At 38.0% G+C, this 27139-nt stretch overlaps 1 protein-coding gene across 3 annotated transcripts in view; it reads left to right on the top strand.

Moving 5' to 3' along the window:
- The window catches only part of LOC139792890 (poly(rC)-binding protein 3-like), a 510075-nt gene that overhangs the window by 151886 nt on the left and 331050 nt on the right, over positions 1-27139 (top strand). Inside the window, exon 1 of one of the 3 annotated variants that reach the window (XM_071736836.1) lies at positions 10626-10698. The exons of the other annotated variants lie outside the window; for them this stretch is intronic. The gene's annotated coding sequence lies outside the window, so the exon portion shown is untranslated. Of the gene's footprint in view, positions 1-10625; positions 10699-27139 lie in introns of those variants that run through there. 3 annotated transcript variants of the gene reach the window in all.

Raw genomic sequence — 27139 nt, forward strand, 5'->3', positions numbered from 1 at the left:
GGAAGATCATAAACCTTTCTTCTCTTGGAAACTAAAATTCTAAAATCTGACTACATGTTGGGCTGAAAACTATTTCTTATGTCCAGCATAATGTCCAAGAGATCGGAAAACTTAGAATATATTTTTACAGATTTATTATCTTTATAAAGCTTCATTAATTTTTTAGCCATAACAGTTTATTACCCAGGTCAGTAATAATGTGAGGAGGGGGAAAAAAAAGTCTGAATATATAGGACTAATGCCTGAGAGATGACAGCCACTGAAAGGGCTGAGGTAGCTGTCAAACAAATACTGTGTTCAGCCATTCTGGTAGAGCTGAACCCATCTGGAGATACTTGCAAGGAGAGGGCAGCTGTGAGGGCCAGGGGGGAGCCACGTCTCTGTCTGATGTCCTTATCCTGTTGCTGATGGAGAGCAGTATGGCCTTCAGTCCCCTCCAAGGGCTTGAGGGCCAGAGCGTGGGTGAGGTGGGCAGGAGGGCCTTGTCTGATGGCATGAAGCAGTGAGAGCTGCACCAAAGGGGTGAGGAGGCTGAGAGACTCTGTCACCCATAGCCTGAATAAAAAATCCCTTTTATGTACCTTATAACTCCAATGCTGCTTTCAATATGCTAGGAAGGATCCTGCAGGCATCCAGCAAAGGAAAGGTGCTTTATAAGTTAATAAAGAATAGCAATAACAACTGATTAGGTCTGAGCAGGTAAGAAGAGGGGGACTATGTTTTGAATATTCAAAATCTTAAATGAATTGCAAGCAAGTCCCTCCATGCAATATTGTTAATTACCTAGACAACAGAAGCTTTGCAATCACCTTCAATCACAGGCTTCTATTTAATAAGCTTCTTGTAATGTATTGCAATTAAAGCTCTTCCAATGGGTTGTGCAAATTTCCAGCTTTTTTTTTTTTTCTCAGGGCATCGTTACAAATCAGGATATAAAATTAAATGGTAAAACTGCTTTCTCCCTATTAAATTAAACAGATTGTCCCACCGCTAGAAACATTCCAGGTCAGGTTGGATGGGGCTCTAAGCAACCTGCACAAGTTGAAAATGCCCCTGCTCACTGCAGGGGGATTGGACTAGGTGACCTTTGAAGGTTCCTTCCAATCCAAACCATTCTGTGATTCCATGAAAATATCTAGTGGCAGAACTAAGAGTGGTGTCCTCTTGACAGAGTGATGGGATTGTAAGGCAGCACTGCCTGATTGTTAAAACTCTTGTGGAGATTTCATGAATCCAATGGAAATGTTTCAGCATTCACACCATGCTTTTGGTGGCAGGAACTGAATCTTATTTGGTGTTCATTCATAGTTAGCTCACCCAAATCCCTTCTGTGTTGTATCAATCCTGTTCAGAGCAACTCTGTTATGGGAAGGAAGTTGCTTAAAAGCACATCAGAAAGCTGAGACCAAAGTTTATCCTAATGAAGTTCCTTCTGAGATTAATTTGTCTGTTTCTATTGATTTGTCTGAACTTTAAAAAAAAAAAAGATATATCTGCAATACAACATTCACTTGTAAGATTCAACTGGCAGAGAGCTTGGAGAGCTCTTGTGTGGTGTTAATAGTCACAAAAAGTAATGAGAGGGGATGCTCAAGAATGATTTTGGGAAGATGATACTGCTCAGGAAACACTTCTCTACAGACAGGGTTGTAGTGTTTAGAGTATTATTTCTTGGCTACTTATCAAAAATTTCTTATCTGAGACCGTTCTAATCCAGATTAAATTTAGAGAATGCACTAGAGTGGTGAAATAAAAGCAATTCAGTGTTTTGAGCCACAGAAATAAGCAATAAATTATGTGAGACCTTCCTCCTGTCTTACTACTTGGGTTAGACCATTTACAGGTTTTAATTGTAAAATATTTACAGAGGTGAAATACCTGCCTAAAGTTAACAGCCTATGTAGAATCAGACAATACAATCAGACCATGTTCAATATTTGTGTTTGTGTCTAAGTCTTCCAAGCTGGATGTTCAGAAATTCTAAAAAGAAAACAAAAGAAATTGAATGTAATGCAACTGCTGTTGCCTTTTCTTCCTTTGCTTTTTCTTTCTTTTCTTGTCATTCTCTAAGCATAGGACTATTCACTGTGGGGAAGATCAGGCGTTTATGAAAACCTTACGCAAGAGATGGTAAAAAAGCTGCCATTTCTGGCTCTTGCAATAGGTCCTGGTGCTGCAGAAGCTGTCCTGCAGAAGGGCTGACATTGCAGTGTCTCTGTCCTTGTTACCTGGGCACATCAGGGATACAGCAGGGATGGGGAATGCTGCAACTCCTGCTGATGCCTCTGCCCAGGTCTCCTTCCTACAGCTGTGGGGATGAAAGAGGCTGAGGTGTGGCCAGGACACAGCCACCAGGGAAAAAAATATCCTCTTCCAAGAGAAATTTGAAATTTTCAAAATTAAAATGTTTTATCAAGTTTTAATATCTTTCCTCTCTAAGTAACCATTCTTTCAACTGCACTTTTTTTACCTGTTTGTTTGATTGTTTGTTTTGAAGCTATTAGCCTCTCCCCTGTGCAAGACCTGAGACAGTTTTGCTTAAGAGGTTTCTTTTCTGCTCTAGAAATGTACAGGAGGAAGAAGCTTAAAGTTTTTAAGAGGGAGCAGTTTCCTGTCCATTGAGTGTAACTGTAGCTTTAATCACATTCCTCTTTGGTTTTTTGCTTTTGTTTTTTTGTTTTGGTTTTTTCATTTCTTTTTATATACTTCTGCACTTGTGCATTGGTGAGAAGTAGGTAGAGAAGAGCTGCTGTTCTCTAGGGAGTGCTTGCATCTCCAGTCAATATGAGATGAGACTGAGCCAAGTCTTGGTCCCTGCTTGGCAATGTTGGGTCTAGCGAGGTTTTGATGCAAGCTGTCACAGCATCTGAAAGGCTGTTGCTGCTTGACCTCAGCTACAAGAATTTCTCTCCATAAAGTTAAATTGTTACACATTTATGAAATATTTCAATTTTGCTGAGTTATAGGATGTGTTTAATGCAACACTATCTCATTCTCTGCTAGGACCAGTGATGCTGTTTTGGTGTCCTGGATGCATCGTCACTTTGATTAGTGGACTTAAGGGGCTCAGCTGCATTTTGCTTCCTTTAGTGTGTATACTCTTATAACCAATGTTTTCTCAGGTTTCCAGCATTAAGCTAGGAACATTTTTAATTGCACAGTCCAAGAGATGTGAGAGCATAGCAAGATGGTGGTGGTTTTGCAGGACACGCTGGACAACCATATTGGAATTCAGAAACTGCTACAAACAGTCTGTTGAAACCAAGCCCCCAAATGAGAAAAATAGTGTAAGGAGCAATTTTCAGACTCCATCCAGGATATATCTGTTCAATCCTATTGCCATCTATTTGTGGAATATGAAGGCTGAAAATATGCTAATTAGGATAACTACTTAAAAACATTCAATAAATGCAAGCATGAATAAAGTATTCAGCTTTCCTTACAGGGAGGAAAAAAATATTTCAGAATATTTGTTGTTTTTTTTAATTAAACTGGGAGAGAATGAAGATGTAAAAGTAGAGACCATCTGAGGGACCAAAACTTCAGAGAAATGGTTGTTAGAAATAGTAACATTTTAACAGACTCCAACCAGAGAAATGTGTTCTGTAATTCACAGTTCAGTGAATCATTTATTTTTGTCATTTTTTAATATGTTTCTATCATGTTTGATCATTGCGCTTTTTTAGTGTGCCCTTCATCATGAGTACAGCTTGAAGAATAACTATAATTGTTCTCTTGTTTTGATTAAAAGTGAAAAAATATGTATTTTGCTATAATTAGGCACAAGGACTTAACTTTTCATCATAATGTGAAAAAGAAATAGGGTAGGTTATGCTAGATGAGGAAGTCTTATTTCTGCTTCATGATGAGATTTGTTTAACATTTTGATTGCCATGTGTCTACTTCCTAACACAACCCCTGAGGAAATTTAACGCAACTTCATTCACTAATATTTATTTAGAGGCTTGAAGGGAAACTTTAATTAAAGGAGCTTATGAAAGCAAAACATGTTTCCATTGCTAGTCGTGTTATTTTTGAAGTAGTGTGATGGTAACTGTGGGTTTTCTCTTTCATCTTCTCCTTCTAATTACTCATACATAAGATGGTACAGGTTCTATAAGAGACAAAAAAGATTTAAGAAAACCTGAAGTTTCAATATGAATTTTCCAAGTTCTTTCAAATTCCAGTTTCTAATTTAGTTGATAAATAGTGTCTGTATCCTAGAACAGTGACAACTGAATTGTGCCCAAATTAGTGTCTTAAAAGGGGGGAAAACCGTTCACACATTTTGTATGCTAGGCCTGGAAGTACACAATTTGACTACTGGCAATATATAGCAGGAAAATATGTACCTTATATGTGTATAAAGTCCCTGGAATCCTGATGTTGATGAACATAAAAAGCTGGAGGGAGGAACACAGAGATTCAGGTCGGCATGGATTGGGACCACAGGCAGATGAAAAAATGGAATCCTCCCAGGATGCCAAAGAAAACAAGAACAGGTGAAGAAGGGCCAAATACAAGGGTGATGGGCAAAGGGACTTGACCCTCATGATCCCTCAAATTTATACAGAGGAATACTCTGCTCAGTTTTGGTCATCTGGCTTGTCTGCTTCCCTCTAAAGGAGGGTTACAGGTGTGACCTCCTTGCTCCTTTTCTCTTTCTGGAGTGTAAGATGTTCCTCAGAAACGAGCAGTGGCCTTGGTTCGGCAGCTCAGTCTCTAGCTGTGACTATAAACATCAAGTGTTATCAGTCCTAGACACAGAGACTGACTGAGGAACTTGCTGTTAATTTTAGCAAGTCCAGCTACTTATAAGAGGCTTAGCTGAAAGCAAAATGACAAGACAGAAAATTAGCTCTATCCTGTCCCAAATCAGGACATCATTTTGAATGCAAGCTTGTTTTATGTGGGATTTGACAGAGCTACTAGGTTTTCCTCAGACCTCAAGATGTCAATATCCTACTAAGGTTTACACCAGCACCAGAATCCAGATTTCCTTGATACAGAACAGAGGCACAAGTGTCAACAAGTTTTTGTACTTTTGCAACTTTTCCAAGTAGAACATTTTGTGAGAGAAATCATAAAAGTTTTTCTGTATTATTCTTTCTAAAGAAAAGGTATCTACTTCAGATACTGAAGCTTCCTATGCTACTTGAGTGTAGTTGGAGATAGAAGATGTTTTCATTTGAAGAAGTCTGTGCAAGGCTTGTCTCCTGAGGAAAGAGCCCATACTGTAGGTAGTATGGTAGGGGGAAATGTTAGAGGTCCTTATTGTCCCTTGGTTCTATCAAATTCCATCTTATTTTTACATTCTTTTAAGAAAGGATGTGGGCTAAATTTGCTCTCCTGAGTAAAGATAGTCTCTGCTGTTTTTTGAGGAAAGTCAGTTTATTATCCACCTCTCCAGGTGTGGTGATAGATGACTAGAACTTGGTCAAGGTAAGATAACTTGTATAAACCTGGCTTTGCCTTCTAAAGTCTTGTGTGTATTCGTGAAGTATCTGTTTGACTTCAAAAATCTGAAATTAATGCATTCTGTGGACATTCCTGCTGTCTAACAGACTATTTTCTGTTTATTCATACTACTCTGGAAATACAAGAATAAAGCTAAATATATATTGCTAAGAATTTGCTTCATATGCTGGGGAACCCTGGAAAAAAATAAATGGAAGAGAAATATAAGTTTCACACATAAACATTAGTAAGCTCAAAGTAACACTATTGCTATTTTCAATGTTTACCACCATTATATGATGAGGTTTCAACAGTTTATGGTTTTATTACACTGGAGAAACCATGCTCTCTGGAATTAATTGTTGCTAAGGTTGAAGCACTGCAGTTTGGGTATCGAGGTGCTCTTTAGCAGATTGATTTATTTTGGGGGCTTTCTGTAATAAAAAAAAAAATCTTATTTTTTGGAAGGAGGGTGGAGACAGGGAAGCTGAGAGATGCACTTACAGTCTCAACAGAAATCAGTTTGTATCAAAATTAGAGAGCTTAATAACTAAGGAATCCTTACTGTAGTGGTGAGAGTGAGAGTACAGATAGTCTTATTAGAGCTTTTATTGGACATTCATGTTGACTTGGTAGCATACGTGTCTTTATGAGATCATTCAGCTAAAAGGAGACTTTATCCTGACTGGGGTGGAAGAAGGAAAATGTTCAGATACTGAACTTGTAGGAAAGAGAAGGAAATGTAAAATGGTATTGCCTTTTTGTTGTTGAACTTGGGTATTTCAGGTAATCCAAAATAAATCACATCTTTATTTTAATATCTATTAAAAGAAAATGGGAGGGATTGTCTTCTTATAACATTTGTCTGACATAATAAAACTTTATGCCTTAGGGCCAATTTCAGGATCTTGTTTAGTTTTGCATCTAGCAGGCTACATACAGGTGTCAGAGGCACGACAGTGTTCCTTTGAAAAACTGAAAATTAAGACATTTATCTGTCAAGTTTCATTTTATTTTTTCTTTGTTTTCTATGAGAAGGGCTTTTTAAACATTGCATGTATATCGGAAAAACAGTATAGAGACAATTTAAATAGCATGGAATGAATCTAGTTACTTTTGTTTTTATAAAGATATTTATTACTCTACACTGAACACAGCTATAAATATACAGCATGAATTAAACATGATTGCAGTGGAAAACTCATCTGCATTTTTAAAAAAGTATTTATTTCAGATATTAGTTAATCTGCTTCAATACCATCCATATACTAATGAATTATTCATTAATCCCTTTGTTTTAAATGTATCATAGTCAATTTATTTTTTTTAATTACCATATTTTACAAAGATGTAAATGCCTTCCATAATTAACAAAAACAACGGCTGTGGTGTCTCAAAATCTTCTCCCTTGCCTTTGGACTACAAAACATCTTTCTAGAGAACTGGCAGGTTGAAACTAAGGTGTTCTCATTGGTCTTGCAGTTTTGAAATGAATCAGTGATACCCAACTGTGAGATTCTTCACACAATATTCAGACCAGAAGAGGTCCTGGAGCTTAAGTGGGAAAATAAAAGTATATTTAGCAGAAGTTCCATTAGGATTCGTGTTTTCCCAAGAATGATGGTTCTCACTTGTTTCTTGCTATGGTCAAGGTTAAGTATTACAGAGCTTTGTTCTCTTAAGCTCTTCTTCAACTTGAGTAAGTAGTGGCTTACAGCAGTGAAAAGATCTGCAGGTGATACTGCAAGACACTTGCATAATTAAGTGCTACAGGGCCAGGAAAATAAAAAGCTTCATCTTCCCAGAATGGGACTTCTACACTTCTTTCTGGCTTTGAATGCAACAGAGCAAACAAGGGTTTGACTGTGTCTGGTAAATTCTAAGCATAAGTTAGAATGGGCATAACTGAAAACTGGAACAGTGGACTTCTTGAAAACATCTGCAGACCTGCTGCCCTTTATTTTAGCAGAAGACTTAAAAAGGAATCTTACCGTAGCTTATTTACTCATCAAATCAATTCAAGTTTATTTTTGTCTTCCCCAACCACCCCCATTTCCCTCCCCCCTACATTTTTAATGGAAGCATGATTGGTGAGATCCTTTACCTTAAAAAAAAAAAAAAAAAAAAAAATTCACAAGATATTGCAATTAAAATTAATTGTCCTTCTTTCTGGGGGAGAACAAGGCAGCTTAGATGTTTAACTGCAGAGGGGAGGAAATCCTAGTTTTTTGACATGATTAAGATTAGGCTTGTGTAGTGGATTGTTTAGGATTTTGTTTTTGGGGAGCAAGGTTTAGAGGTGGGGCTTGTTTTTGCTTGGTTTTTTTTTTTTTTTTTTGTTTTTTGTTGTTTTTATAATTTAAGGTCAATGACAAAGTGAAAAAGGTTGAGATTGTCATCTTTTAAAAGCAATATTTCCTAATGTCTTGGACAGGGCCAATTGGAAATATGTGAGTTTGAGGGGGCAGCTCTACTGAAATGAATGGACAGTTTGTTCCAGCTGAGGATTCACTCTAGTGTTTTGTTTTATAACACTGCATGGAAATGTGCTTATTTTTACACCCCAAAAGAAACCTTTTTGCAGATGCCCTGCAGGCTCATAAACACTTCAAATGCCATTTTGAGAGCTGATGTTATTAGCAGCTGGTTCTCTGACTGGTAGGATGAAATCAAGAGCCCTCCACTAAACCTCATGGAGTTACACCAGCAGCTCTGTGTAAAAATGAAACCAAACTCTCATCCTTTTGCAGTCAGCCTTGCACGTATTCACTGCACATGCACACACATTTTCTTGGTGGCCAGTGCTGTCCTCCCTTTTGTTTCATAGAAACTGATTTCATTAATAATTTTTAAATACAGTAACACTGCAAGATGTTTTCTGTTGCTTTGTGGTCTTATCTGCAGCCTACGCTGTGGAGCCTGAAGGTAGACTTTCATATAGTAAAAAGTGAACAAGCAGTGAAGAATGAGCATACTTCTGATTTTATTTATTTTCTTTTAAAAAATACAGTACTGACATGATCCTCTTGTAGCATTTGTGGTTGTTAGGGTAAGAGTGGAATGATTCAGTAATCACTACACCACAGACAGATTTAAAAGTCAGGGTTCATTTCCTACTTTTGCCATCAGTGTTATTTTGAGAATCTTAATCCTTATGCTCTCAATTCTTTTATGGTGTAAAATGTGGATAGCAAGAGTTTGTCTGGGGTGATTTTGGGGTAAGTTGATTTCTCTAAAAAAACATTACATTACCTGTTTGTAACATTGAGCATCTCAGTTGCAACTGGAACTGGATCTTAAACGAGAGAAGTATGTGAGAGATTATTAGAGGTAATAGGTGACAACCATATAGTTTTCATCTGTAAAAAAAACCAAAAACATTCTAATTTTCTTTCTTTTCTTACATTATCTCATCCCCTCCCTCTCTCAAGCACAGTGTCCCTGCACCCTTTGGAGTAGTTTTTAATATCTGTGTATAAAAAGAGTGAAGTATTTGGGCTAACAAATACAAATAGCTGAGACCATGTACCTCTGGCTTGATGACATGCCTAAGCCTCCCACACATACAGCAACTTGCATCCTAGGGTTTCACACTATAACAGCTCTGACCAGACAATAAAACAATGCAAATAGAGCACAAAAAAAATCTGAATTGCTTTTTTGCCTTTATTTCTACCTGTTGAGAGAAGGGAGTAATCAGGACTAGTTATTGTATATTTAATGGTAGAATTTAGGTGTAAATTTGTTGAGATTTATATTGAAAGGACCTGTAGAGGAGAATTGGAGCTAAGCTGCAGAGATTTTGCTGGGGCTGGTTTGGGTTTTCCCAGTAATTAGGAGTGTTTGCATTCTCCTAAAAAATCTAGCATAAGCAACAAATTTGATGAGTGATCATATTGCAGAAAAAGGCATTTATTTCTGCTCACAAATCAGCAAGGATCAGTGAAAACTGAGTTTGCTATTGATACAAAGCTTGCCAAACGTGCTTCCTATCTTTAAAATTTATTGGAGCTTGTGGTAGTTTTTCCTGTGGCTTTCCAACAGGCTTTGGACCTTGAGGCTTTACACTGTGGTTTTTGGATAAGTTTGAAAAAAACAATTACTACTTGATTTGTGAAAGAAAACATTGTTTTCCAGCTCCCTGCAGTTTAGAAACTGAAGTGGTTTTGAGTATAAGACACATGTTTAGCCCCGAGGGACCTCGGGGAGGATTAGATAGAAACTCTTCATGTGCCTAGAAAAAGCCGGTTTGGGAGGAAGCCGTCTCTAGCAGCTCGGGAATAGGGTAAGCAGAGGAACCTGAGATCCAACAGATGGTTAAGTGTCTGTGATTCACTGTCACAGCTCAGGTCAGCACAGCCTGAGGGCTGGTTTAATTTTTGTTTGCTGGCTATGATGACTAAGGGATCGTAAGCAGTGGGGAAGACAGCAGGAGAACAGCATGTTTGAATCATTTCCCGTTTTCACTTTCTGCAGGACTTCAGAGGCAACATCTAAGAGAGACCTGTAGGAACGTGTGTATTTGTGCCATGGCTTCTTTCTTTTTAAGCTAAAAAACAGTATAAAAGATTTTTACTGCAAAGTATCTTTTTTTCTTTTTTTTTTCCCTTGTTTTTAGTATGTTCAGCCTTAAGGTAAATACATGGGACACCACATTTTCAACATCTTTGGTGTTGAAATAAATACCTAAGGCTTCTAAATGTCCTAGTAGTTCTTTTTCATTTCAAGTATAGACTCTGGGCTTTTGGTGAATGTGAGTTCGATATAGCAGAATGGGGTGTGACCAAGCCTTTTCAAACTCATATTATTCAATTTAAAAATTCTTATCTGTTGTCTAATGGATTTATTTTTTCCTAAGTTCACAACATGGGAAAAAAGTTTATACTGCAGTTTATAGGTCTCTTCTGTCAAGCATTCTGTGCTTTCATGAGTTTAATTTACTTCTATCTTCTGAAATTTTACTTATTCTTTTTGTTTGTTTGTTTGTTTTGTGTGGGGTTTTTTTTGTTTTTTTGTGGGTTTTTTTGACTGATATGGAGCAGTATCTTGCTTCTCTTACCATAGTCCTCAAGGTCTAAGGAAAAGATTTAGACTTACAAGAGTAGTGAGTGCTCCCTTGGGTATTATTTTTACAGATGCCCAAAATAATTTTTCCTGACCTTTTTCAGTAGTAATGGGGAATCATTGACCTCTGTATCAAGTATCACGTTTGGTGCTAAGAATGACATGCACTGAAACCAGGTAAGCGTCTATGCTTTCTAAAGTAAGTTTGCCACACAGCATCAAAAATATTTTCACAAATGAGTCCTAGTGCTTAATTCCTACTGTATCTTTCTGTTCCCCCACCAATTCAAATAAATTCAATATTGCCTTGTATCTTCCATACAATAAAAGGTAATATACAGATGGCTTTTTTTTTTTTACCCCCAAAGAGCTGGAAATTTTTCAAAGATTACATTTGGCAGTCTTACAAAATAGTCACCTTTTGTTCAATATCTTCTGTTACTGGTATGCTGTCTTTTTTTTTATACTGCTTTTGCATAGTGTCTGTGGTCATTTTAAATAAAGTAGAAGGAGCTAAGCTCCTTCTTATTAGTGTTAATCAGAGATCATTTGTCTTAATTGGAAATTCTTAGACTTTGCTACTAGAAAGGTTTGAGACTCAGGTAATTCATGTGGAAGTGAACCCATGACTTGTATTTAACAACTCGTGTAGCTGAAGTCATCATAATAGTTGCAGGCTTCACTGCCCACCCTGCCTTTTTTCTGGAGGTTGCCTGATGCCACCTCCATGTGAGAGACAGTTCCATGGGACTTAGAAGTGATTCCTAGGTGCTGCAATATATCACCCAGTGGTCTAGAGAAAAAAATGTACTGCTTTCAGTGGAGATCAGTGATCAGTGATGACTGGTAGCTTTCCTGCTCAGGTATCTCTGCTGTTTATAAGGCAGTCCTTTGGAGAGGAGGGGCACAGACTATACAGGTCAGTGATCTCTGTTGATAGATTGGCTATGAGTAGTGTAAGGTGTGAGCCAGTACAATTTTGGGCTTTACACATTACTTAACACTTTAGTGTTAAGTTAACTTAAAATAGTTAACTTTGTGTCTGTACTTGCTAAGTGGAAGCAGGTGCCACCACTGAGCAGTATTCAGGGTTGTCATCCCCCCATGGCTAGACTGCATTGCTGCCTCTGCTTTATTCTCTGTGCTCTAGGGTGTAGGTTTTTTGCCTAGAAAAACCTTAGGGATCTGCTGTGGCTTTACTCCTCGCTTGTGGGGTTGGGAGGAAAAAAGCTGCTTCAGATTATTCCTGAAGTGAATGGGAGTGCAGAACAGGCCTGAGGAGTTAAAGGGCTTGAAATTCATGCACAAAGGAAGAGAGCAGTGAGTGGTCAAGTGTTCATTAACATTCTGCTTTTGGTGACCCTTGCTGGTACAATCAAAGAAAATGGACAACAGAGACATGCAAGGAGGGTTAAAGTTTTTTTCCATTGAAGCATCATTAGAGTGCAGCTTTTTTAAAAATTCATTTTATTTATTAAACCTGTCCCAAAATGTTTGGTATTCAATTGGTTGTCTTTTTTTTCTTCAGTAAAAGAAGAATTTTTTCCTGTGGCAGGAGCTCTGATTAATTTTTTTTTTAATTTTTTCAAGAATAACATAACTGTCTTTGGCCAAGAGAGGTTTTTTTGCTTCTCACAGGTATACAGTACAGAATAATCTTACTTAATAAAGCAGAGATTCCCAGCTGGTGCCAATAACTGCTGTCCTAACAGAAATATTAGTATTGTTTAAAACTTTTATTTTGATGTTTCAAACAGTGCTCTTACTCAAGTGTTCATTTCTTTTAACGATGAGTCTCTAATTTATGGGCAGCCTCTCACAAGATGATGGTTTTCATTATCATATCGCATCCATCAGCTTGAATAAGTTATGTGTATAGTTAATGTCTCCTAAGGAATCCTGCATTTTCAGAATTTTTTTCTTGATAAACTTATGCTCCAATAACACAGCTCATCACAGTTATTTGTATTCCTGTATGTACAGTACCAGCCATTTTTCAAGTTGATCCCTTTGTCATGAAGTAGTGTAGGAATTCTGGATGTATACTTCCTTACCCAAAAAAAGCATCAAAAGCATTTGTTTGTGCAGGGGTTCTGGCATGTGCCTGCTATCTTCCCCTGCAAAACAAACATCATTTCCATAAACACTCTAGGTATGCAGGTTCTACCCTGTTTGAAATACGTTTTTATATGAAGAGGCATTAATTAATCTTCACTTCTAGGACCATGGCTCTCTTCCACAAAGATCAATACTTTTTGCATGTGCTTAATTTGTCATGTAGCAAATTATATTCCAGACTCCAAATATGACAAAAATGTAGCATTAGACCACATCTGGGACCTTTTGAATGCAAACAGGAGACTCACTACAGTGAGTCAAGACTAAGGAAAGGAAGGTTGCCTGGATTACATTTATGAACAAACAGAAGTTAACTATTTGTTGCAACGTTTCAAGATTTATTCCTTTTTAATCTGACCCTTTTTTATCAGAGCAAAAGAATAACAATGGCTCTTAGAAATAGATGTGAGAAATGCAAGCAGAACACTGTGCTGGAATGTGCACAACTATAATTAACTTCAAAGGGAATGAAGTCTCTGCATCAGTTGGCAGGAGGACAGGGACTTTACCTCTTAAAATAAAATAACACTGAAGGTGGCTTTTCCAGTCACATTTCTTGTGTGGTTGGAGCATTTTCCATTTCCCAATATTCCAAACTCCTTTCTCATCTTTATCTTTTTAGTGCCATTAAGCACATCCTAGGAAGTTTTTCACAAAACCGCTGCATATACTTTGCTTTTTTCTTGCTTTGTTTCCTAGCCCCAGTGCTAGGAATTTTTCTACTTGCCTATTCCTAGTGTATTTGGTGATTTGTAAGTGTAACCAGGCACCATAAACTGATAATTGCATTACCAGCAACCTCTTTCTTCCATTCTGAGATGCTTCTGTCATAAATATTGAGACCTGTTTGCAGTAGTTCATCACATGATGATGTAACTACTGTGTCTGTTAGGTTTTCTATGAGTGTGTGTATATCACGTGCAATTTTTTTTCCTGTACTAATGTAAAATCTGGTTAATCATATTTTAAACGTATTGTAAGTAGTACTTACAAAGAATCTATGAAGTTGCTTTTCCAGTTATTTTAGTTAGTCTAGCTATTTGTCTAATGAGATCTGTGGATTTTTTTTCTGTATTTGGACTCAAAACTTGGTGTTAGTTGAAGGCTGCCATTAAAACTTCTGGATTCTTCTCATACATTTTCATGTAATACAAATTTCCTCTTGAATGTGTCCCTTGCATGAGAAGTACTATGGGGTTTTTCCTTAGTGCTGAATTTAATCCTATCGGTGAGTATGTAGAAAACTTTTCCAGTTTTAGCAGACACCACAATTCTGTTTAAATCTCTAAATTCCAAAATGACTTCTTCATTAATCCCCTTGTGTTTCTAATATATTGTATTAGAGTCAGCAACGAAAATTCTATATAAGGACTTGAACTGACTTCAGCAATTATAGAATATCTTAAGTTGGACTTGAGCCATGAGGATCACCACATCCAAATCCCTGCTCTTTGCAGGACATGTCTAGAACTAAACCATATGACAAAGAGTGTTGTCCTCCGACAGGCTTGATGCTGTGACCACCTCCCTGGGGAGCCAGTTCAATGACCAGCCACGCTCTCTGTGAAGAAATTTTTTCTAATGTCCCATCTGAACTTTCCCTGATTCAGCTGCATTCCATTAGGATGTGCCATCAACTCTAAGCCCTTCTTCATTTCCTACTTGCATTTTTACCTTTTCCTTTGCACCACTAAACTTTGCAGGTCTTTACCTAGAAATCTCAATTTTTAAATTACTGTTTAGATACAATACTTCACTTGTTTTAATGAGTCTAAATTCTTAAAGATGTTAAATTAATTGTGTTTCATCCCTTTGAAAATTAATTGGATGGAAAACCTCTCAGCTTGGGGAATCTGGGTTTTGATGTATTTAGATGTCTTGTGAGACTGTAGAGGCAGGTTTGACATCACACTTCTATTTATGTAGATGTGGTCTCTATAGTCATAAGCATAAGCCTGTCTTTAACAGACTATTAAAAAGACATCCTTTATTTTCCATATTTGGTCTGTATTGCATTGAAATGTGCTTAATCTAAAATTAATTTTATGTCTCTAACTTATTCTATGTCCAGCTTTAAAGGGAAGGAAATTGTTCCAATTATAAGGATATTCTTTACATGGACATTATTTTTTTTCTACACATTTATTGGAGAAAGGGCAATTAGCAGAAGGCATGCTCTGCAAAAGTGCACTGAGGAGGCAAGGGATCATCATGTCTTTGCTGGCTTTGCAGAGGATCAACCAGCTTCTTACACTTTTTGGGGTGACTTTTCAACAGCAATGCTCAGATGATGACCCTTTATTTGAAATAGCTCCTCAGGTTGAAAAACCTTACTGACAGCTGGCTGTCACCTAAACCAGATGTGATCTTGGCAGTAATCCTGTTTCCCACTCCAGCCAAAACTGTGGCTATGTAATTTTGTCTTCTCCCTGGTTTTGACACAGATTATTTACTGGTCAGACAGCACACTTTGCCTACAAAATGGACAATGCCGGCGCTTTTTTTTTTTTTCCTTTTAAAAAAAGGAGGTGGTTTATTCTGTTGTGAGGCAAGTACCTAGAGTCAATTCAAGGTGGAAGGGAGGGATGATTGTGAAGAGGTAAGATGAGGAAAGAGTAGAAATCTCATATGTTTGTGTTGGAGTTTGTGTCACTGTGCCCTTGTGCTGCTCACCCATGGTTTTGTGTGGTGATCTATCTGCTAAGTGATCTGGTACCATCCTTTCACAGGCATTGTAGACCTCTAAGGCAGCATAAATTGATAATAACCCAAATTTGTTTCCTGCCATGTGATTGAGGAAAAAATGTCCAAGCACCGGCTCAGACAAATGCCTGAGTCAGTGCTGAGTAGGCAGGGAAACATCTGGGAGGTGGATTAGTCTAGACCTCTTAGGACTGCAGCATCTCCTAGGACTGAAAGTCAGAAGATCCTCTCCTACTTGGAAAGGGGTGGTTTTAAAGGGAGCTTTAATGTTTGTGAAGTTCTTTTTTACCTAATAGTTGTTCTCCTGTTAGCTTAATCTATACAACCCTACATTTTGATCTGCAGCATATCACTGACATGGACACTGGTAAAACCTGTGAACCAGCTACCATAGTTCAAAGGAGCTCATCTCTAGTCAGATTTCTTCAGATGCAATTCCAGAGGCACTTTTTTTGTGCCTTAATTATGCAGAATTCCCTGGGGCTTCAGCAGGCGCTTTGTGCAAATGATGCTGAATAAGGTCTTTAGTTTACTGGACTAATTACCTCATGCTTTAATTTGGCTCAAATACTCCAGCAAAATTTTGCTGCTGGAAATGTGTGTGATTACTGCTGGAGATGGTAGAAGAAGCCATCTCAAGGCAAAATTTGTTTTATTAATGTCTTTGTAAAGTAAAGCTAGTGATTCTTTACTCTGTTTCTTACTCTGCTTTTACATTTTTTCAAGACATAATTTGTATCCAAAATAGTCTCAAAAAGATAAGTAATTGAGAAATATGTACTTTATACTACTGCATTTGACTGTTTTCATCCCCAAGTGCTATCTGTATCTCCAAATGACTGTTGTCATGAAGCACTCTTCTTTCCTTTCTTCTTTCTTTCCACACACATCCCCCTCCCCCCCCCTCTGGTACATGTTGGCTTTCCCAGTAGACTTTTACTCTTAGTTTTCCCAGAAGGTTTCAGTGTCTTTCCCAGAATCAGTAGCAATTAAAATATCTCCCAGAAGGACAGATTTTACTTCCAGCTGTGCTCTCCAAGTGACTTGAAAAGACTTAATAACTCATGGAGAAAGTGGCTTATATTCCAGGGGAATTACTTAAATGATTTCACTTCTTACTTCAAGTCTGAGTTCAAAGGGGATACATATGGCCCCTACACTGCAAATTCTGTCTTTAATTCAGAGGCCAAAACAACATCAAACAGGAATGAAAAGCCCCTCTCTTGTCCTTGCCAGCAGCTCAGGAAGCTTTCAGCTCAGGGGAACTGTGATACCCAAAAAATTTCTTAGAGGCCACTTGTTCTGCAGCTCTTCCAGCTGCTGCAAGGGCAGCCCATGGAGCAGTGCTGCTGGATGCTGGAAAAGTCCCATTACATTAAATTATACATGATAGCTGTATCTGCTGCTCCCTTACCTGATGCACTTTGAATTCAACTAGAGTGTATTTGAGGGACTCAGTATCTCTTGCAAACTCCCTTTTCATAAATTATTACTAATTGGAAACAGCTTAATGTTTGGTGGTGCTTAGAACCATGATTCCCACTGAAGTCAATGAAGGTACTTCCAGTATTAAGTAGCTGTCCTAGCAATGCTTGTGGATCAGGTACCTGTTTCTACTTTAGTTCCTGGGTTTTTTTCTTTTTTTTTTTCTTTTTTTTTTCTTTTTTTTTTTTCTTTTTTTTTTTTCTTTTTTTTTTTTCTTTTTTTTTTTTCTTTTTTTTTTTTCTTTTTTTTTTTCTTTTTTTTTTTTCTTTTTTTTTTTCTTTTTTTTTTCTTTTTTTTTTTTTTTTCTTTTTTATTCTTTTTTTTTCTTTTTTTTTTCTTTTTTTTCTTTTTTTTTTCTTTTTTTTTCTTTTTTTTTTTCTTTTTTTCTTTTTTTTGTGTTTTTTTGTTGTTGTTGTTTTTTCTTTTGTTAGTGTTCTGAGTTGACATGAAGAAAAATATTTTGTTTTTAAATCTTTTGCAACTTTTTTTAAAGTACTGAGTGATGTCTTTGTACATGATTAGTAAGTGTTCTTTTCCTCCTCATATTAAATATAAATGAAAGATGATCCAAGTGAATCCTGTAAATGACTCATGATGGAGTGACTATTGGAAGTGTCTTTATTACCTTTCTTTATTACCTTTCAGTTTACTGTTGTAAACTGAAGCATCTAGCAAAGATGGTAAATCTTTCTGCTTAATACACTTAAGAGTGGGATTTTTAAAAAATACTCATTTTGCTCTTCTTTCTTAAAAAGGAAAAAACAAAAACGCAAGATGTAAATTCCAATCCATTTCCCTACCCTTGTGTATTGCTCCGCCCAGTCATATCTCCTGATGTTGATAATAGATTTTCATAACTTCAAAAATACGAAATCGATTTTTAATTTGTTTGGTTTGGGGGGGGGTGCCTCAAAACAAAGGGCATTATTATTTTTGGAAATCATGATTTCTTGTTTTGTATATTAACCAACTGCTCTTTCATATGTTTGATACAGGTCCTTTAAAGCAGGAAAATTATGATTTTGATACACGAAGTAGCCAGATATCTATGAAGTTGTAATGACTTTGCTGTTCTGAATTAGTTTAAATAAAATATTATGTTGCCTGCAGAAAATAAAATGTGACATGTTGCCTCATGCATCTGACTTCTGCAGAATTAGATGGGGAGGACACCCCACAGTTTGAATTTTCCTTTGTGTATTTTTCCCTTTTTTTCTCTCTCCTCAACCTGTTGCTGTTGAACACAAGATGAAATAGTAGTGATGGCTGTGATGTGTCAGTGGTTGATGAAGTGAAATGCTGTTTTGCTATTCAAGGGCCATCCAACTCCACATTGTTTTTCTGGTCAGTTGTTCCTGTCATTCAAATTATTACAGTACATGTTAAAACAATGCCACCTGATACTGCAGCTCATTTGGTATATTTGACTTGATTTATTGTAGTTCATTATCAGGAGTCTTTGAGGGACAATTACAGCTGTCCTTAGCAATTTAAACAATGTAAAAATGTGTTAATAAGCATCAGGTAATTTATCCCAAACTCTGATTTCTAGATCGATTGCAACCATTTCTTGAGAAATACAGTGACAATTCCTTTTGAGTGCCCTTTTCTCTTGAGACAGATGACAAGGTAACAGAGCTTCACTGGCAGGACCAAACCCAGGGATTTTTTTTTTTCCCCTCGTGTCTCTGTTTTTTAGCATAATGTGGAACAAGGAAAACACCGGAATGAAAGATCCAGTCTCTGAGCATCTGTTTTCAATGTAAAGGCAGACCCTGGTCAACTGGAGGATGTGTATGTTATTTTATTTTGTCCTCCAGGGCTTCTAAATTCAATTTTTCTCAGGTACCATAAGAAAAAAAAAAATTTCTCAAGTTTTTGCATTATTCTTATGTCTGAATGTCAGTGCATTTCCCTTTTCAGATAGAAAGTGAGTTTCAGTTCAGGAAAAAGTAGCTTGGTCTGCAAGCAGCTTTGTAGGTTTTGGAAAACCCTACTTTTTTTTTTTTTTTTTTCTCTCTGCCCAGCTCAAAATTTTTAAATCCTGTATTCTGTATTGAGACAGAGCTCAGGCACTTGAACCTGGATTTCCAGCATGGTAGTCTATGATATTTGCCTTTGCTTGTTTTTCTTGCTCCTAAAAAACATTTCACTGACAGCACTGCAGAAATGGAAGTGTCTACGTGAAGCATGTTGAGTTTGATAAGTTGGCATATATTTAGCAGGATGAGTGCATAAAGTTGCAAAAGTGTCAAACAGACTGCAATGGAGTTAATGAGGAAAAGGGATCTTTGCAGCCTGTGAGAAGAGGCTGTTTATTTTCAGCTAACTCATATTTTGTTAATTCAGTTACTGGTAACAGGTCTGGGATTTGAGTTTCTCCATTTTGACTGATGAAAACAATATTGCATGACACAAATGTAGAGTGATGAGTATGTGTTTCAAATTTTGAGAAAGCTGCTAAGGAGGACTGCATCCTGTGCTAATGGAATTCCTGCTGCTACGCTTGTGTGGTGCAAAAAACAAGGCTTGGATACAGGGATAAATGCTACCATTAGCATGGCATAGAGGATAGCATTTTGGCTAATGCACCAGGCTCATTTCCTTCCAAAGCCCTCTCCTCTTCTGGGTTTGCTCTCCCCCTTCCTCTCTCAGTATAAGAGGGAGGGCTGCAGAGACTTTTATTGCTCATTAATATGGTCCATACCCACTCCTCAGCCTTCATTGCACTTGTACTTGCCAGCACAAGAGAACTAACAAAGTAAAAAGTAGGTTTACTCTATTTGAGTATTACTCATGAAGTTTACCAGAATCCCTAGAGTTCTTACCATTTAAGTGGCAGGGGGAAACAGCAATATCACAGCATTCCCATAACTTCCATACTTGTGTGAGTTCCAAATTGCTGTTCTGTTTTGTTTTTTTTTGGTTGGGTTTTTTTGTTTTTCTGATTCCTTATTTTCTCAACACGACTGAAAACAATGCCCCCAAATTCATACACTACCCAAATGTGATTATGCATAGGCCTCTCCTAATCCCTAGTGGACACGAGTTTAGTGAATCATTTCAGGCACTTGTATAATAAAAATATGTTTTGCAACCATCTGGCCCTCAAGATCCTCATCCAAGAGACATGCCTTGGTCTTATTTGTGCTGATTTAAATCCAGAATCCCTTTATATCCATTAGTGGCTTTAGTATAGATTATCTCTGTTTTTAAATAGAATCAGATTGGGCAAGTTGCATATTGGCTTTGCATCTTAAATGACATCACTAAACTAATAGGGATTTCACCAATGCTAAGTTTGCTCAGGAGGAAGGATTCTGACTATATGTGCCTTATGAATTTCAAAACTGACAAAGTAAAGCATTCCTTTAGGTTACAGCTGGCTGATTCTGCCTTTGGAAATGTGATCCTGGTTTACCTATCCTAAAGTTGTTCTTAGCACATTGATTACATTTCAGATACTATTGCAGAGAAGTAACTTGGAACAGTATTTTAATCAGTTCTTGAAAGATGTCAGTGGGTATAACTCAGAGCAGTATTTGAGATGTACTGTCTTACTACTAAGAGAAATGTATTTTAGAAATTGTAATTTGGAATATTTAACTCTTATAGGGTGCCTTCTAACATCTCAGAGTTTTACAACTGTTAATAACAGAGTAGATAAGTAAAACCCCATATCATATGAATAAGCTGTTTCTAGTGCTTCTCCTTTTATCTGGTATCAGGGAATCAAGCAAATACAAATAGAGATATTTATCTCTTTCTGCTTATGGTGTAACACCCTTTGAAGAACATAGAACATAGTTTTGCTGCTGTGAAATCAAGTTAAATAAAAACAGACTTGGCTGGTAGTGCTTGGGGTGTTAGGTCTTTAGGGGGACACACACTTGAGAGCTGTTTCCTCTGACTTTAAGGAAAGAACCTGAGTCTAGTGGGGGACAAGGGAACAATGGTGGTCCTGGGGAATACAATTGCTCTGATAGAAGATTTATAGGATTGGTGTTTAAAACTATGGAGTATTACATGAAGTAAGAACAGTTAGTCTTTCCAGTCAGGTGTGTATGATTCTGAACATACACTTCTGTGGCTTTGACTGTGGATAAGACATTTCTATTGAAAAATTTTTAGCTTTTGATATAAGGCTTGTGGAGCTCTAGAGGGAGAGATAGGGTTACTTTGTGAGGTAGACAGTGTCCATCCCAGAAAACACAGCAACCATATATGTATTCTTGAGCTCTGCCTATAGGCAAATTTATGCTGGGGCTAAGAATGGGTGACTTTATGTGGGCATCGTGCCCACAAGCCAACATAGCTTGCATATTGTCACAGCATGGTTTTCTTAAGAGTGGTGCTCTGGGGACTGCTCTTCTCTGTTTCTCAGCCTTGAGCATTGTTCTTATAACTTCATGTTGCTGGCAGTGTTGCTGCTGGCCCATTGAATGTTAGCCAGGGTATCCCTGTCTCTATGTACCATTGCATTTAGATGTGCCCAGCCTTGACTTGTTTGCAGTGAGGTAACATACAGGTTTAGAAGTTGCCTTGTACAGATAACATTTTTTCTTGCTTTTCTTGTGCATGACTTGAAAAGAACACTTCTCAAATTGTTTTGAAAATCTAGGCACAAAGGGTAGTGTATGGAAGAGTCGGCACATTTCGATTACATAGACTACACGGTGATAGAGTGGAGATTAAGGATCTAATGTCCAGCTGGACTGTTTCCAGCTAGGATGATGAGCCTCTAAATTTAGAGGAACTGCCTTTTGGGAGGGGCACAGCTCTTCTTTCTAAATTGTATGTTGGCTCTTAGACAGTCTTAAAGGCTCAAAATGTGATCAGACTATCTTTTCAGCTTCTGTAAATTGTCTCTTCATCCTTTTGAACAAGTGTCCTTCCTCTTCTCCATTTCCAGCATGTACAAGTTTACTCAGTAGTAGTCAGATCAGATAGGAAAGAGGGAACAAAAAGTTCAAGGTTTTACCACCATCATCTTTTCAGGCTGGTATAAAAAACCTACCGGACATATTTCATGCCTTCTACTGAGTTCCCCACTGAAATGGTTAGTAATAGTGATCCCCCTGCCATGGGCACCCTAAGTCCATGGGAGAAAGGATGATTTAATGATTGTTTTTTCTCAGAGTGACAAGAAGATGTTCCTCTTTAAGGAGGAAGGGCAGGGGAAAGGAGGGGTTATCCCTGGGGTTCTGTGCTCACTAACTGCATCAGCTTCTGTGCTATCATTTACTTCATCTGAGCAGATGTTGTATTGCTATTCCAGGACTTCTGAGGACTGTCATCTTTCTTTTTCCTCACCTCCCTATCTCCTTCCCTTAAAACGGTACTTTACACCTTGCTCTTGTCTTTTGCTCTGGTGCTTTAAGAATTAAGCTGAATGATATGAATTCATATCTGAGAATTTGAAGGAAGATTCCATGCGTGTTGTTGGGACCTTCTGTTTTAGATACTGGAAATACCCTAGCTTTGACCTTGACCTTTTTTTTTTTTTTTTTATTGCCTCTTTTTTTTTTTTTTAGTTCCTATAAAACATGCTTAATATAGACTGGTTATTCTCTGTTCAGCAGCAGCAAACACAGTAAACCCATATGGATCATGTGTGTAGAGAAAAATCAAATGGATTAAGACTTAACGTGCACTCTGAGCAGAAGAATAACTTATTAACAGCAGTGTTTTATGTAAACTATAATTAGGGAAAATAAAATTTATTGACAAATAGACATATGTTGCTCTTTTATCAGCTGCTCACAGAAGTAATATTAGCTGGTTTCAAGTAAGTCTACCTGCATCCATATGTGCCAATAAAAAAAGGTATTTTATGCTCCGAAAGAAAATTTTTGTGGAAGTGTTACAGAATCCAATTTGATTACCCTGCATTTGATTTCCCTACTGCTTGGGGAGTTAAACAGGTTTTATCTCCATCTATATTCACATTTTTTCAGCTACAAGTGTAGCCTATATAAATATTTATCTGTAGCCCATACATATGTAGATAAATGTAGTTTGCCAATTGCTATATTATCACAAAATTTTATGCAAAGGTGAGCCTGATTTTTGGTCTAAGTTTATATTTAAATTATTCTGTCTTTTATTCTTCCCTATCTGAATCTGAATAATTCTCCTGGCACCAGTGACAAAGCATCTCAGATTCACAGTTGAAATAGAGATGTTGGGCAGTGGAAAATTTTAATGAGTTACAACAAGGGCAAGTGTAGAGTCTTACATCTAGGTAGTAGCAACTCCAAGTACCAGTAGAGGTTGGGGACTGAGTTTTTGAGGAGCAGTGAAGGTGAAAAGGACCTGAGGGTGCTGGTGGATGGAAGGATGACCATGAGCCAGCAATGTGCCCTTGTGGCCAAGAAGGCCAATGGCATCCTGGGGTGCATCAGAAGGGGGGTGGGCAAGAAAGGTTCTCTTCGCCCTTTACTCTGCCCTGGTGAGGTCACATCTGGAATATTCTGTCCAGTTCTGGGCCCCCCATTTCCAGAATACAGGGAACTACTTGAAAGAGTCCATCACAGAGTGACCAAGATGGTTATGGGAGTGGAACATCTCCCTTATGAGAAAAGGCTGAGGGAGCTGGGTTTCATTTAGCAGCAATTAAAGCCAGAACCAACCACTATAAATTCATTTAATATAAGAAAAACAAACCAAAACAATAAACCCAGAAAAAAACTTGCTGTAGATGAATGCAAAGATTGAAACGGGTAAAGTCCTTGTTCCATAAAAAAAAATCCTAGTAATCTGCAATTTTATTTTGTCTGTGGTGATTCATCTCTGTTCAGAAGTTGCTCAACAACAGCAACTGATGTATGCTGTCTTTGAAATCCACACAGTCTCAAAGCAGGGTTTGAATCAGCATGGAATCTGGCTTATCAGACTGTGTCTGGGAAGCCAGCAATTTTTGTCATGCCAGATTGCATCTGGATTAAAAACTGAAGAAAAATGTAGTGACACATTGTGAAAAGAAAAAGACAAGTTGTATTGGCTTCAGTGAAATCTCATAATCAGATAAATGTTTCATACTTTGGTTATTATAGTTATTTAAGCAGTAATTATGTTCATTACATGTGTGCTTTAAAGTTAATGTTGTCAGAGATATTTCAAGTATTAGAGATGTGCACATAAGTAATTTTTCATATTGAGGCATCCTCTGATCATAAGAATTTGATATATTTTTATGAAACTGGGATGGAAGAACAGCACGTCTTGTCAATAAGCCTAAACCACAAAATGGTGCTATTTGTACCATGCTTTAAGAGGACATTGATAAGTGTCCCAAATAAGTATGGTTTTAAGCAAGTAGAGACTTATTTATCTCACACCTAAGGAAAACTGAATGTATTTTCAGTGTACATTAGCAGCCTTGACAGAAAATGAGTAAGTAAAAGTACAAATGTTTATTTATAACAGGCAGGTGAAGTTGTCTGCAATTTATTTGCATTTCAGAAAGGCATCTGACCAGCAGTCCTGTACATCTTCCTCAACAAGGATAGAGAGCACTTCAGTGGCTGCAAATTGAATATTAACCTAGGAGAAACTGGAGGACTGCAAACATCCTCCTCTCATTTGTCAAAATTGTAGCTGTGGAAATTAGCTATTTCTTGCTAATCATGGCTAGGTTATAAAGACTGTCAGTTTTATAGGGATGAGGAAAGAAAGAAGCAGGAAGGGAGCTGTCAGGGCTGGTCCTGAGAATGGCATCTTGAGAAAAAGCAGTTATGGTTATTTGGACAGTTTGCCCAGAACAGTGTATTTATAGCCTTTATCATTACTAGGAGTAGCTGGCTGTACAGCTTTCTGTAAGGCTATCAGGATTTTGCTGTAAATATAGAGGCAACATTTAAGCAGGCTGCCATATAGTTTAAAACTAGACGTATAATCCTAACCTAATAAGTAGGTGAGTTAATGGTTACTGAAGTATTTAATAAAAATAATAGTATAGTACAATTAAGAGTGCCATATCAATCTTCATTTTGTTTAAATCACAAGACCAGTGAAATATGGCTTTACCATTGTTGGTGCTATGGGTACTGGAGAGCTTAAGGCACAGTTGTTTTAACTGTAAGAAAAAACTGTAAGATCTACAAGGGTCTTGCATATATGAAAAGAGACAGAAGGTAGAATGAAATCTCTGTGTTCTCAAGTCTCAGAGTTTCACAGTTCTATGAAAAAAGAACATGTGAGGTGGCTAAGTCTTGCCACCAGAGTTTAATTTTTCAACAGATGATGACAGTGATGCTGGTGTTAAAGAATGCCTGTGTCAGGTCCTCTCAGGATTAATTTGAAGATGAATTCTGGAAATTAATTTCTGTTAATATTGCTAGGAAGAGCAGATCAAGTGAGTGGCTTACGCCAGGGCTTTTGAAAAGGACTGGTCCTTGGAGGTTGAATGTAACTTCGAATGATCTGGGACACCAGGGGAAGCAGAATTCCATGAGCTTCCTTTAGCACCAAGTGATTCTGGAGCTCAGCTGGGCTATTTGTGTACATGTAGTTGCCTCCTCAAGTTAAATAATTTGCTGTGCTACTTTCCTATAGTTCTGAGGCTCTTCTGAGGCTTTCTATAAATGGCATTTTGAGTTCATCAGGCTCTTACTCAAATTGTCATCAAATGGCAACTGGCACAGGACTCATAAGGATCTGGAGTAATTTTTCACTAATACAGTACTTGGCCATAATGAGAATCAAGGCAAGCAGAGGTCTTCATTGAACACTAACAGAGTTACAGGGCTTAGGGATTGTGTTGTTCTTGGCATTTTTCAGATGACTTTAACATGCCCTATCCTTTTCTGCTTAGCAGTTTGGGTAGATTTTCCTGCCTCTGTGGGCAGCGATCAGATGGCACTGCAGTCAGGGAAGGTGCAGGTTCACCTTGGGTTAAAGAGTTTCCTCCGTTTCAGATTTTGTGTGGAGCAGATTTAAGTTTGACAGTGTTTGTTTAGGATTCTGTGCTCAGCACTTTGTATTAGATGAGGAGAAGCCCTGCATTTGAATTATTCCATTTTTAGGACTGATGAAAATTGCCCATCACCTTCTAGCATATTTAACTTATCCTATGGGATGCTTATGAGTGCAAAAATTTGTATCCAGTTGCATTTATAGATCACTGGGTTTGTTTTGTCAGGGAGTGACTCTCCATCCTTCTTGCATTCTGATTTCATTTTGTGTTGCCCTGAAAACAGTCAGCAGAAATCTGGTTTGGGGTATTATAAATTCCGCTCTCTGAATTGTACTGACAACAACAACAACAAAAAACCCAAAACAGCATGGAAGTACAAAATTTGTGTTCTCTGACATTAAAAAACAGTATCTAGTATATCCTGTCTAAAGCACAAGAAATGCCAGCTGGTGCTTACGGCTAAGTCCGTAAGTAGTAGTGTTATTTCATGTAATTATCAGAGCTAGAAAGGACCTCTAGAGATCATCTAGTCCAATTCTCTCACTAAAGCAGGTATATATATATAACTCACTAAATTTCTGATATTTAGTTTCTGTCCAAGCAAAATGGGAAGAGATGGTATTAACTGTGAAATGTCAGCAGGGCTGAAGCGTGGGTGGCTCTCACACTGTGTGCGCAACAGACCCGAACGAGGCACCTGCCTTTCCCATCCCGTGGTGTAAAAATGCTTCAACCCCACGTCAAGATAACAGCCAGAGCCACCCAGTGTTTGATGAAAATAAGAAGGTGGCAAGATCATTCCAGGGCCAGCCTTTTTGTGAGGTACCCCAGTGATGGGTCTGGGCCTGCTTGGAGTATGAGAGGGGCATGAAGGTGGCTGCCCCAGTCAGCACAGAGGCTGAGGCTGGGATGAAGATGGCAGGGGACAAGGACACAGGGAGAGGCCTTAGGCTGGCACCTCAAAGGTGCCAAGGTGAGGAGCAGCAGGGGAGGAAGAGGAGGCTGCCTGCTGAAATGTCTCCCCAGGTGCCAGAGGTGGCACTGCCCCTGACAAGGGTTGGCTGCAGGGGCAGGAGGCTGGCAGTGCAACATGTTTGCTGTGTTGAGGCTTGGTGGAGTAGATAGTTTAGGGTGGCATGGAGGCATTTTGTTGGAAATTTCCAGCCTGCTCTGCCATTTGTGAGAAGGTTTTGGGCATCTGCGCCTCTTCCTCCAGAGGAGAGCCAGGCCATTCATGGTGAGCAAGCAACAGGAGCAAAGGTTTGTGTTCTCTTTGTTCTGAGTTTACTGCAGCTTCAGCTAAAAGAGAGAATCCCAGGGAAATGTCTGGTAGCCTAAAAGTCGTGTTCACCTGTGACATGTTTACCCTTCTGCAGGTGAAGATCATAGAATCAT

This window comes from Heliangelus exortis, chromosome 2 (assembly GCF_036169615.1).
Source record: "Heliangelus exortis chromosome 2, bHelExo1.hap1, whole genome shotgun sequence".
Classification (NCBI taxonomy): Eukaryota; Metazoa; Chordata; class Aves; order Apodiformes; family Trochilidae; genus Heliangelus; species Heliangelus exortis.